At 48.6% G+C, this 11,997-nt stretch overlaps 1 protein-coding gene and 1 non-coding gene across 2 annotated transcripts in view; both read right to left on the minus strand.

Annotated features, from left to right (window-relative positions):
* Positions 1 to 11,997, minus strand: part of LOC119462121 (uncharacterized) — a 107,122-nt gene that overhangs the window by 68,894 nt on the left and 26,231 nt on the right.
* Positions 4,059 to 4,131, minus strand: Trnar-ucg (transfer RNA arginine (anticodon UCG)). The gene has a single exon. It is a non-coding gene; the product is annotated as a tRNA-Arg (tRNA).

The following is an 11,997-nucleotide window of genomic DNA, read 5'->3' on the forward strand; positions in this document are numbered from 1 at the left end:
TTTATTTCTTTCTTTCGTTCTTTCGTCCTGCTTTTGCGTGAATCGGGACGTGCGAAGATCACTTTCCTGACAACAAGTTCACGGTAGAATAGCGCGACGAAAAGAAATTTCGCAAGTAGGTCGGCGCTTATTGTCCGCAGATCCTCCTAGAACTCGCGTGTATACGGCATATATGTGCTTCTCTGGGACTTCAGCTCGGGCACCACCCAAAATACATCCTGTCAGAATGTGTTAGAGGCCTCTCGTATTCAAAAGAGCGCCTCCATTTCAGGGACCACCTTATGCAGCGAATAGCGAGCGCGTCATATCTCCTCCACAACTTGTCTTCACAGTGCATACAACGAGACAATAAGAAGATTTGCTCCGCGTCACCCAGATTCGGCATCCTCGACACTCTTCTATATGGCTATATGGATCGCCGTGAATAACACACACTCAGTCACAGCACATAGATACATGCCACGCAAGCCGAAGAACGGGACACAGCGACCGGCCACGCGGGCTGACTGCAGCGTAAAGGCGACGCCAACCCAAATCGTCGCCGCCGTCGATTTGCCAATCACACAGACACGCAGACAAGACACGTCGTTTCTCTTGGAACCCCCCACTCGCGCGGCGTGTTCTTACACCACCGAGAGAGGCACTCCCCGGAGACGAGCGACGCACGTATACGACGAACGCGCACGCAAACGCGCTTACACGTTTTCTATCCCGTTTTTTTTTTTCAACAATGCCTCCAACAATGGCCGCGGTCGGTCGCGACCGCCTCGGTTTTGAATGAAAGTCCAGTCGCGAGCAGCGCGGTGTTTGACGCAACTCTCGAGCGCGATCGAGCCCACGCGAGCTCTCCGCTGACCGACTGGAATGCCGCTGCACGTTGAAATCTGGTATATACGCTGTATATCCTTGCGGCAACTGCATGCGTGGAGCGAAGCGAAAATGGACCGCATCCTACGTCCGCGCCGCGCCGGACCCGGGAGCGTCCACTTATATACGTCCAGAACCGGTGCCCCTTCCTATGCATACAAGCCTTCCTCCTCAAACTGTGCCGTGCATGGCGAACAGCGAAGGAAAGCAAGAAACAAAATACACAAGTGGCCAAGGGCCTGCGTGGCTTATAACGCTAGCACAAAAGCCGCGTCGTCTGCAAGTAGGCGTGAGAGTGATCGTCGTCTGCTACGTCTCGCCTGCTCTCGCCCAGCTCTCCATGGGCGTCTCCCTGCGGCCGTAATGTGGCAGCAACAGTTAGGCTTACCCATTCGCTGCATGAACGCTCGGCGAAGTTGCCTGCTGCACGAGGATGGACTGTCGACTTTCGCCGGTGATTTGTATTCGTTGCGAGCGTGTGGTCTAGGCGGAGGGCGCCGTTAGCCGGCGAGACGGTAGTGCGATGTCGGTGCAATCTGTATTCGGCGCGGACTCGGGTGAACGAGCGGTTAGGCTTAGCTGCCAACGGCAAGCCGGCTGCAGGCGTCGACCGGGTGCCCTGATTAAGTTGCTTTGTTTGTTGGACGCGTTAGTTCCGCGCGCCCCCGTTGAACGCGCCCCACTCGTTGTGTTATTAAGGAGTGCAGTGCATGTAGTAGTAGTAGTAGTAGTAGTAGTAGTAGTACATGCAAAAGAGGCACGCGGGAAGTTCTCTGTGCTCTAAAGCTGCTTTCTGACGCCGATGCTCTCGTAGGTATATATGTGTACCGGAACTGCAGACTTCTGAGCCACTGATCATGATAAACACGAGAGGGAGTTGTCCACGGAGAAATATGTGAATTCGAACCACGTGCCAGGGTTCAAACGGTGCCACAGCGTAGCCAAACGAAAATTCCTAGCAACGTGGTCTGCGTTTATTTATTATTAATATTATTTTTCTTACTTTCATCTCGAGGCCCTATTTGCCGCTTCATTTCTTTGTCGTGTTTGTCACACGCACGTAATTCCTGAGACATGCCAACCAAACGACGGTATACAGAGTCAGTTATGTCACCGCCCCTTGATACATTCTAATCACCAGCCCAATCATTTCCCTATTTTTTCTCCCTATACCCCGAGACAGCTAAATCATAGTAACAATAATGGAAGTGTTCAAAACGAACAAGAGCATATGTTATTTTTCACTCCTGTCACGGGTCAATAAAGCTGAAAATCGGTGTACGTCTGGACTGCGTGTGCTTAAGTTCGGTAATATCTGTACAGCACAGCAGAACATTTTTTTTTTTTTTGAGGTGAGGGAGGAGAGTATATGTTATTTTTCACTCCTGTCACCGGTCAATAAAGCTGAAAATCGGTGTACGTCTGGACTGCGTGTGCTTAAGTTCGGTAATATCTGTACAGCACAGCAGAACATTTCTTTTTTTTTTTGTGAGGTGAGGGAGGAGAGTAATCAAAAGTTAATAAAACAGAAAAGAAAAACTAAATTTCTATTTAGAACGAAAACTAGGGTCTCTGAATCTGCACCCGAATAGAAAAAAAGAATGTGTGCAAATTCATTACCCGTCGTAGTCTGACTCTGACATTTCTTCAGTTTACAAATTTCCTTGCGAATGCTTTTTATTTAGTCTGACTCTGACATTTCTTCAGTTTACAAATTTCCTTGCGAATGCTTTTTATTTATTTTTATTTCTAATAACGAATCTAAGGCGCTCCCCATATATTATATAATTTAATTGAGTATCTTTTCTAGCTTTATCCACAGCTGACAAGATAAACTTTATTACAATTCCTAATTTGATTATATTATAGACGTGCCTCTTAATGTGACTAGCATGACTTCATGATTATTTCGCATTTGGGACACGGTAAGGCTCACAACATCAACATGAAGGTGGGAGGGAAAGTCAGAAGAAAGCGATGCTTGCGCTAACCCGTACTGTCCATCTAGGGGACGTGTCTATCTTTAAGTCCCTAGATTTTCTGTTCTTTAAAAAGCAAAAAAAAAAAAAAAAAAAAAAAAACTACGGACTTTATATTTCGTCTGCTGATGAAGTTCTGATTGGCTGGGCTTTGGTACACGTGAGAAGGAGACAGGCGCCCCCAGCCAATCAGCACTTCAGCAGCAGACGAAATAGACTTGTCCACTAGATGGACACTTACAGAATTCCCCCCTGTGGATTCCGTGTGTGGAAAACATCTGATTACATACTTTGACTGTACCTACAATTATTCGCATACCTACAATACGTTACTTCGGTAAGCTCCAGCCGACACACGAAGTTCAATATCACGTCGAAATAGCACCAAGGTCACAGATCGGCGGGTTTTGGTCACCGAGGCATCATGAGACGGAATTACGGCTGAAATACGATTTCTAACGCGATAGCGTTTAGGGCCCCGTGTCGCAGAAAATCCGGCGTCGGCGTCGGCAATGCCGCGCGCGGCCGAGAAAATCATGCGCAACCACGTAATCCCTCCAAATATCTTTTACCACTAAAGTTTCTCATACTTTGTCTTGCATTCTTTACAAAGTTATTCCTCGGAATTTTGAGAGTGACAGCCCACAAACAATTGTCATGAAACAAAACACCGACAGCGCATGCCTTTTATGCTAAATCTTCTCAGGCTGAAATATTAAAGGTGCAAACAATAAAAGAAGGCCGGCCCACGAAAGAGGCCGCGTTTCTACCAGAAAGCGCGCCTTCGTGCATAGCATTCACCGCCATCATTTCCCGGTAAACATTACGGTTACACAAGACGCAGTTGCCGGGAAGTGTGAGAAACAGTCAATGATCATTGAATGATATCGCGTACCACTCTTGAAAGCGAAGCTTAAGCGTCCTCCAATTTGTCTTTTTTTTTTTTTTAGATGTGTGCAGAAATGGTCAACAATGTAATCTCCCTCATAGTACCATATAAGTGCACTTTGTACGTTATTGAAGCAGGAACAGCGGCGGGATCTCGTTTTTAGTTTCCTCAAAGTTGAAAGAACACCGATGGTATGAGCGCAAGAGGCAGCGCTGGCGTTCGCGTGGGAGCGAATCCAACGCACTTGTGAAGGAGAAAATACGGTTCTAGGATGAAGTTAAAAAAAAAATATTAGTTGAAAAAAAAAAAAAAAAAAAAAAGTTCGTCCGCGACAGGACTCGAACCTGCAATCTTCTGATCCGAAGTCAGACGCCTTATCCATTAGGCCACGCGGACCGGACGGGAGACGTGGCGCACAATTCGGTTTTGTCGGGTTTGCCGCTCGCTTTGAAAATGAACGCTCGCTTTTCGGTGAGGTCTCACTCTCGTTCGCGTGCTCTGGCACCGATTCTACGAGTCGCATTGTTTATGTTGTGAAGCTTTAGCCCACGCTGACGTAACAGCAGTGAGCGACTGAAGTGTCTGCCCGCAAATGCGGCGTAACAACGGCGTAGCAGCGGTCTTTCGCCGACATGGAACACTGCACTAAATACAAAAGAAAGCATGTAATGCGTGGAATATTTTTGCTACGCTAGAACTTGTGTCGGGCAAACAGGTTAATTTACAAAATGCACAACGTGCTGTCGCCCTTTGCTTACGGAGCCCGCTTTCTCGTGTACTAATGTTCCCGTAAGCTGACTGCAACGAATGTTTTGAAGCTTGCTCCGAAATTTCCGCGTGTTTAACGCTCAAAATTCAATCCAATAGGCGATAGTAGGGTTTTACCGTGTATTTGCATGGGCTTGTCTGAGAACGAGTGCTGACATTGCAGTGCCCTAAAAGCACAGCCTTTGAGATGAATGACGTATGCTCGGAGGCTATGCAAAACATTGTACAGAGTGCATACAACTTTGTCGCGCCTTTCTTTCTTTCTTTCTTTCTTTCTTTCTTTCTTTCTTTCTTTCTTTCTTTCTTTCTTTCTTTCTTTCTTTCTTTCTTTCTTTCTTCTTTCTTTCTTTCTTTCTTTCTTTTTAGTCAGTAAGATCGACAGTTACGCCGCCAACGAAAAGCCATATGATTTTTTTTTTTCTTTAGATGCGAAGTCATACATTGCTTTCCAATACTCATAGGGAACCAGACCGCATCAAATGCCATCCGAACGTCCCCAGAGCGCTTGAACATCATGACTAAAACAGCCACGCGAAATAATTGTCTGTACGCAGCGAATTTATGGACCTGCGTATGAAAAAACACTTACAAACGTTCATCTTATGACGACGTCGGTGTTGCAACCATTTCTTGTAATAGCTATTTTTACGTGCTTTTATATGCAATGACGTGTAATGTTCGAGTTTGGTTAAGAGAGTACTGCAGCTGTAGCAGTAAACTAACACAGATCAATATCACGCATTGTTTTAGAATAATTGTATGTACATTTATAAAATATACACTTCCCAACCAGCTACACATGTGCGCACAGAAAAGGTGAGAACAGGCTAAGTCGACGCAGTACTTCTGCGCGAGAGATAGCATTCCAACTAGAACATATTGGAGGTGTGGCGGAAGTCACGTGCTGTTTTTTAGAAAGGAGCCCTGGTACAGGTACCCTAGGGAGCCTACATGCAACGCCGTTTTAGGGTGGTGACAACACCAAAATTTTGATTACTATTTACCGCCAAATTTGGTGGGAAGCCATTTTAGTCCCCAGTCTTTCTGCCCCCCCCCCCCCCCCTTTTTTTTTTTTTTGTCACGCTCTGATGTACTCATGTTGGCACGTGATCTAATAAATTTCTTTAATTTAGTTTTCCGCCAATGTGCACAAGAAACCTGCATACATCTTTAATATACTAGTTGCCTTTTCCTTTTATTTGAACACATCAAACTTACTTTTCTATTGCACGTCGTGCGACACATATAAAGCAATAAGTTATAAGGCACGATGGCGTGCTCGTGGTAGGATTATCTCACGCCAAGAATGGGAACTGCATTAAGCATTGTCGTTGCCTTCCAGTTGTACATAATATATAAAGGGTGCTTTTCGAAGTGTGCTGTAATAAAGACTGTCCTTTCTAATCTGTTTAACTAAAACGTAGACGTGCCGTGTACGGCGCTCAGACGCCCCGTTTGTCTCTCGCTGCTGAGGCCAAAGTTTATTAAAAGAAGTTAATTAATTTCACGTCACCAAGGGTTGCGGGAAGTGTGGTCTGCCGGCTGATCTTTCGCCATTTTTGTCCCCACAATTAACCCGCCAATTTAGCTGGCGGCGGCAAGTACCCTTACAAAGGCTGTCACCACCCTAAAACGGCGTTCCATGTAGGCACCCTAGGGTACCCCAAATGTCAACGTTGCCATGGCAACCGCGCTCCTGAAGCTTTCGCTGCTGCTCTCGGTGATAGTGAGATAAGATTTTTCCGCCGGTGTCTTTCCCGCAGCACCTTTTGTTCGCGAGAAAAGCTGACTTTTGTGTGTGGTGTGTAAGCTTGAAAGTTGTGTTTTGCGTCTGTAAGTGTGAGTGTCGGCCAGCAACTGATACACTCAAGCAATCACGGCGCGAGTCTTCGTCGTCTTCTTCAACGTGCCACTGAAAAGCACAGGAACGCGGCTGCTTCACTAAAACTGCTACAGAAGTTTTGTAGGCTTTGTTTTGACGCGCGTCTGGAGCACACACTTCCGGCGGGTCGTAACAATGCAAGTTCAAAGTTTGCGCGCATCTGCTCCGGCGAGCTGCAGAACCCCTGATTGGAGGCGCAAAGCGAGGTGGCACACCAACAAGGATGCACTTTAGGGTTCAAAAACGTGACGTCAGGGCCTCTCCTGTTTTGTTTCCTTCCTCCATGCATTAAGGCAAATGGGCTGTTTGCTTAACGACATTTTGTTGCGCGATATAGCATTAAGAGAAATATGCAGCAGAAGGGCTCGTTGTCAGGCAAGTTGGTGTTTGCTTAACGACATATTGTCGCGCGAAGGCACAATTACAAAGAAGATAAGCACACACACGTCAGAGTGCCTGTGGCGAGTGTCTTAATTTTTTTTTTTTCGGCATATAGTGAGGTGGCGGCAGTCTGCATGGCTTCACTTTTGGGATATCATCTCTACCACACCAATGTTGTTTTGGTCCCTCCTTGGGAGGGACACATGGACCCTATCTGTAGGATGTCTGGACGTATGTTATGCGCCCATTACCTTCCTTTATATATACAGGGACCTTAACTACACAGAATGTATGTGGAGTGTACGAAAGCGTCTGCAACACTTCTATAGAGTGCCTATATGAGTATTTGTGAGTGTGGCGAGGCAAGCGACCGCCTGTGGCTTGGCCCTCTCTCTTTTGCTAATAAAAGACGCCTGGGTAAACCTGAGACTGGAGGCCAAGGCCTTCTGCAGGTTCTCTCATGTTCCGCAAACCGCACTTGAAAATCAAATGTGTCCGTGCGAGGACGATAAAGCTATGCGAGTAAGCCACCCCTTTTGTCCACAGGCTCAGCAAATTGCTGCCCGTGCGTGCGTGCTTACAACAACAGCATCAGGCTCCGCAAAAAAAAAAAAAAAATTATAACCAAGCGCGAAAGAAAAAAAATGGAAGCAGGAGACGTGGAGGATTGCGTATTGACGCACGTCAACTCGGCTATGTGACGAGGCTGCCGGGCGCAAGGTTGGGCCGAGCTGCTCATCCCGAGCACGTCAAGCGGACGCTCCCTTTGGGAATAAAGAAAATTGATCGGCGATCGATCATAATCTACCGTGGATCTACAAGGGGGCTTGGGACACCGCAGGGACGCCTCGATGTTTTCGATCATCCCTGGATGACTGACACCGACCGACGCGGATGAGGGTGGAAATGTCCGGCGCGCGGCTGCGTCTCTCTCTCTCTCTCTCTCTCTCTCTCGCAACACTGTCGGGCCTTGACGGCCATGCTCCTTCGGAAACGTCCGGTGCGACGGACTCGCTGGACGACCTCGCGGCTGTATCACTCACTGTGTATACGCTTGACCGGACGCAACGCGAAGCGCAGGACAGGGACGAGGCGCCGGTAACCCATGGGTGCTATCGCACAGATATATGCCCTGCGCGAGCTGCTATGAAGGCGCTGCTGTGTTTCCTAAGCGACACTGGATATTTCGGCAAATTGGGCCTGTCCATCTGTGTGGCGTTTAGTGAAACATTGACGTTGTTTATGACTGCGTGGCACCTTTACGGAATGCGTGATAGCGCCACGCAGACAGTTCTACAGTTCTCATTCTTTCCTTCGTTTGTTTTCTTTTCTCTTTTTCGTCCATTCTTTCACACCCCTTTTACAAGTACAGACGGCAAACCGGAGGCATACCCTCTGGTTAACCTCCATGTTTTCCCTTTGCTTTGGGATTTGCCTAATAGTCGTACTTGCGACCTCATACGTTCTTGCGGCGTTATTTGTTACGCTTCTGTGTTTCTAAATTTGCAAGCAATCAAAGTTTTTCTAAACGCAGTAATAAGTACCTGCGCCCGTGCATAACCATAGCGAAACGCTGTATTTGCATCGCGGTATTTTGCAGAATATGATAAATTTGCAATGTTGCAAATGCCACCTGTAGCCCCTCAAGGACAAATTTTATAGGCATGTCAATTTCCGGTGTCCACCGTTCCCATGCCGGGCTGCTATTGCGGACGTTGCCAAATTCCGTCGTATTGTCAAATTTGGTAATGGTGGTATACTTAAGCAGTCGGGGAGGCCGTAGCAGCCCTCTGGGAGCCTCCGACTGGCCCAAAATACCGTCATTAGAAGATTTGACACTATGGCAGAATTTGGTAACGTCCCGATGACAGCACCCCTGGCTGAATCGCCATAATAGGAGCTCGCACAGACGCTATTGTTCCAGAGTTCCCTCTAATAGAAGTTGCAAAAGTTTCTATAGTAACTTTTGTTGAAAACTCTATGCCTGGAAAGAAGATCGCCAAGTTCGCACATGCGTGGACGCGGATTAAACAAACGCGCCGCCAATGAATTTTCGTCTGTCAAATACAAACCGGTTGCCATTGGTTCGTTAGTAAACGTACTTCACTTATCCACTGTCATCACTGTCTTATAACGTGCGAGTAGACGGCGGAGCGCGTGAGAACACTTATATATTCATGGTTACGTTTCGCTGAGTTTTATACTGGCAAAAAGATGACGAAGAAGGGAACATGGATGCGGACGGACGACTGCGCTTCCTCCGTCCGCGTCGATGAATCCTTCTTCGCCATCTTTTTGCCAGTGTAACACTCAGTGCAACGTAATCACGAACGTGAACCAACTAGCCCCTATTCATTGGTTTACACTTGTTATGCCTCTGCAAGGCTAAACGAGAAAAGGAACATCACAACCGCAACGCGTTTACCTTACGAGAACCCTCTTCTCAAGCACACCTTCTTTTAAAAAACGCTATAGGTTGTTACACCATAGATTGCATCCCCCCCCTTCCCCCCCCCCCCCCAAAAAAAAAGGGGGGGGGGGGCTGTATAGATGCGTTTGAGACACGCATAAAAATAATCTCCCTCTCGCTTTCTCTCTCTTATATCGTAGCGGCGCTTGTCCGTGTTGGCAAACATCGCAGTGCGAACCACGCAGTCCGAAAAAGAAGACACCGCGAGGCGTGCACATCGAAAGGTGAGTAACCGCGACCCCGAATCCTCCCGCCACCGCGGTGCCTGCAGCCAAGCCTCGCTTGTTCTTCCTCGCTCTAAGTGAAAGGCCAATGGCAAGGGCTCGGACTACACGACGGCGGCGACGGTGAGGAGGCGATAAGAAGGAAGGAATCCTCGCTCGCTCGGGCAGCGAGCAAGCAAGCACGTTGCTGTGGTTTCGCAGCGCTTCGTTATACACGGATCGAGTCTTCTTCCGTCGCCGCCACGGAGCATCTGCTCGATTGCGCGCACGCCGAACTCACGCACGAACGCACTCGCAGCCAGACGCACCAACACACGAAGAGAGAAGATGCGCAGAGCGGAGGAGACGATCCCCGTCCCAAGGAGGGGGCAAGAAGGCGATGGGCAACGGACGTTCACCGGGATGCGAACGTCCTCTTCAAGGCCGCTCCTCTCTGGCGAACCAGAGAAACGTGCCCGAAGGTGGAAAGGGAGCACGGATGACGGCTTACAAACGCGGAGAGATGATGCCGCCACGCGTGGCTTCTTCTTCTTGCTGTTCTCATAATCCTGCATCTCTCTCTCTCTCTCATCTCGCCGTATCATCATCGTTGCTTTCTTTGGCTTCTTGCCGTGTGCGCGAGCGCGCGTGCGATGCGCTTCCTATACCCCCCCCCCCCCCGGTCTCTCACAATACTGTGCAGTGGGTGAGAGGTTACAGAGGTGGTGTTGGCCTCACTAGGGGCCGTAGTTGACGTAGTTGACACTGAGACAAGAACGATCGAATGGATGTCACGAACGGTGTCGTTCAGGCAAACTCATTGTTGACTTTTAAATCTCGTACAGTCTGCTGCCCACCTGCCTGTCGTAAGTCTTCAACGGAGTCGCATTGTCCACTCGTTTTTCCACGCGTTCTGCGAATTCATGTTCCCACCTAAAAATGTTTCTCCATCGACCTGCCCTAGCTTGGCTGTTGCTGTTTACGGCGATTGTCGCGTACCCTCGTCCACCGTGATTGTCCCGAACCCGTGTGGATGGTCAACCACAGTTTCCTAGGGTGTGACGGGCAAGGGTCGGTCACTAAGTTCGAACACATCTTCACTTTCAGACCCTAGAGTCAAACTCGCGAATCAGTTCCTCTGTATGAACACTTTTAGTTTTGGTCGACGTCTCCGCTATTATATTGTCAGTGGCCAGGTTTAGCCTATGACGGTCGTTCTCGGGAATCATTCTTCCCTACCACGGCCTCCGATATCGGGTACTAAGCTGGTAGCGTGCGTGGCGATCTCTGAGGCCGTTGGGTACGCAAACCTCTGCGAATACCGGTTCAGATTAAAGCTGAAGCCCTTGCCGCGCTGCACACTTTTCGTGCGAACATGGTATACGTACGGCGCGCGCGCCGTCGTCATCACGTCCTCCCAATCTCTGGACCAGGAGATTCACCTCCAGTCTCTCCGTCTCCACCCTCCCTTACTTCTTCTTCATTCGCTCTCCCTGCTTCCTCCGCGTGTCCTCTTCTTCTTCTTCATCCCTGCTCATCTTGGCTAGTTTTCTGTCTTCTTTCTTTCTCTCTCAACGACTGACCAGCAGCTTGGCCCATCCGCCGTGTCCGGAGGTCGTTTCCCTCTCTCCGGTCCCAGCCCCGGCATCAGCTGCTGCGAGGGTCCGGCTTCAGGTCGTCGTCTGCTACTTCACGGACGGGTCGTCTGTACGCTGCTTTCTGTTCTTATCAGCCTGCCCTGCCTGCCCCCTGGCGGATGCGGCACTGTGCAACCTTATCCTGCTCAACTCGCCTCGAGGAATCCGCTTCGCTCGTCTTGCAAGGATATGCATCGGGGGGCTTCGCCTCTTTTATTACGTGAGAAAGTATATATAGCTATACTCCTGCTCAGCGCAGGGCTGTTGGGACTACTTCAGTAATGAACGTACTTCGCCACGAGTGCATGCGAACGAGCTACGAGCTCCTTGACACTCGGGGATGTGAGTGGTGGAGATGCCTATGCTGCTCAAGCTTTAACTGTTTCATTTGTATTCTTCTGGCGGCACAAAGCCTTCGAAGCACTGTGGACAGGAACGCGAGTATGAGCGCTATCCTATCACCAGTGCTTCGTCTGCCATAATGAATGAATGAATGAGTGAATGAATGAATGAATGAATGAATGAATGAATGAATGAATGAATGAATGAATGAATGAATGAATGAATGAATGAATGAATGAATGAAACTTCCTGTAAAGCTTACAAGATAACTTGTGATGAGGTTTTCGGGAAAAGGTGGCTCGCAGGTACTACCTGACTAGGCCAAAATCCCATGGGAGGCACTAGCCGCGCAAACAGGCAAGAACAGTAACAAAGCTCAAATACAGGCCTAATAAAGAAGGCCGCAAGACAACTGCAGAAGTAAAGGCAGAGTCAACAATTTTCACACAGCTCGAAGGAAACATCGCACGTACGTGACGACATCAGCCTTTTCCATGTGGCGCTGGGTTACCACATATGGGTACGTGCACGCCAAACCAGTCTAAACCTCCACGCTGCGTTAACCGCCTTAGTCGGGAA

Source organism: Dermacentor silvarum, chromosome 8 (genome assembly GCF_013339745.2).
Source record: "Dermacentor silvarum isolate Dsil-2018 chromosome 8, BIME_Dsil_1.4, whole genome shotgun sequence".
Taxonomy (NCBI): Eukaryota; Metazoa; Arthropoda; class Arachnida; order Ixodida; family Ixodidae; genus Dermacentor; species Dermacentor silvarum.